Here is a 1,702-nt window from a genome sequence, read left to right on the forward strand (position 1 = left end):
ATCGAAAATAGCAAAGGGCCCAGGACAGAGCCTTGTGGGACACCACATTGCACTGGGAGGGTCTCAGATGTTAAATCATTATAGACCACGCAGTGTGTTCTATCAGTTAAATAGGATTTAAACCAAGCTAGTGCGAGACCCCGAATGCCAACATGATTCTCAAGCCGACCTAGAAGAATCGAGTGATCGATAGTGTCAAAGGCTGCACTGAGATCAAGCAATAAGAGCACAGAAGTGAGGTTTAAGTCAAGAGAGAGCAGTAAGTCATTTGTGACTTTGGTAACCGCCGTTTCGGTGGAGTGTAAGGCTCTAAAGCCAGATTGAAATGATTCATTAAGATTATTGTTTGATAAATGGTCAGTAAGTTGCGTTGCGACGATCCGTTCTAACACTTTGGATAGGAATGGAAGATTGGAGATAGGTCTGTAATTTTTCAAGATTAGAGGGTCGAGGTTCGGTTTTTTAAGTAGTGGTTTAATGACGGCTGATTTAAAGGCCAGGGGCACCACGCCAGTAGACAAAGAGGTGTTGAAGATATTGAGTAGGGCAGGGCCTAGAGTTGGGAAGAGTTTTTTGATGAGAGTTGCTGGGAGAGGGTCAAACAGACAGGTTGAAGGTTTAGCCGCGCCAACCAGTTTAGAGAGGGCACTAAGTGAGACGTTTTCAAGGCAGCATAGCGTATGACTGGAATCAAAGTCAGGGGGAATGCCCGTCAAAGGTTGGGAAGGACTCTGATTGTTGAGTAAAGCAACAATTTCATCTCTAATGAGGTCAATTTTCTTGGTAAAAAATGTCATGAATTCGTTAGCCGAGAACGCATGGTTTAGGGCACTTGGTTGTTTCTGCGTACGTTTTGCAACTGTGTCAAACAGAAACTTTGAGTTGTTTTTGTTTTCATTTATGAGCCTGGAAAAATAAGAGGTTTTGGCAAGTGAGAGTGCCTTTTTGTAGTTACGTAAACTATCATTCCAGGCGAGGCGGAATACTTCGAGTTTGGTCGAACGCCATTTATGTTCAAGTTTGCGACAAGCCTTTTTAAAGGAGCGCGTTTCCTCCGTAAACCAGGGAGTTAGTTTTTGCGGAGCACGTTTAATTTTAGGTTTAAGGGGAGCGACAATGTCGAGCGTGCTACGAAGGGCGGCATTAAGTTTGTCTGTAAAGAGATCAAGGGGGCCAGAGTAAGAGAGGAAGGGAGAGAGGGTGTCTGGTAGGCAGTTAACTAGAATTGGGACAGTTGAGGCGTTAATACGACGGCTCATGTAGGATTCTACACTGTCTGGGCGAGAAACCGTCAGATCAATTTGAAATTTGATGAGGTAGTGGTCTGAGAGAGCAGGAACATAGGGGGAGACGGTCAAATTTGACACAGTGAGACCGCGGGCTAGGACTAGGTCAAGGGTGTTCCCACCACTGTGAGTGGGTTGGTCAACGATTTGAATGAGACCGACAGAGTCAATGATGTCGGTAAAAGCCTTATTTAGGGGATCTAGAGTTTTATTGGAATGAATGTTAAAATCACCAACAATTAAAATGTTATCTGAGCGCATAACAAGCTCAGAGATGAAAGTTGAAAATTCATCTAGGAAGAGGGTGTAAGGGCCTGGGGGGCGGTATAGGACAGCCATTACAAAGGATGCAGTGGAGGTAGGAGTCAGACCGCCACACTTTCTGTTGGGTGGAGAGGGATGCAACAGGAGCACCT

This window comes from Notolepis coatsorum (assembly GCF_963971535.1).
Source record: "Notolepis coatsorum genome assembly, chromosome: 16".
Lineage (NCBI taxonomy): Eukaryota > Metazoa > Chordata > Actinopteri > Aulopiformes > Paralepididae > Notolepis > Notolepis coatsorum.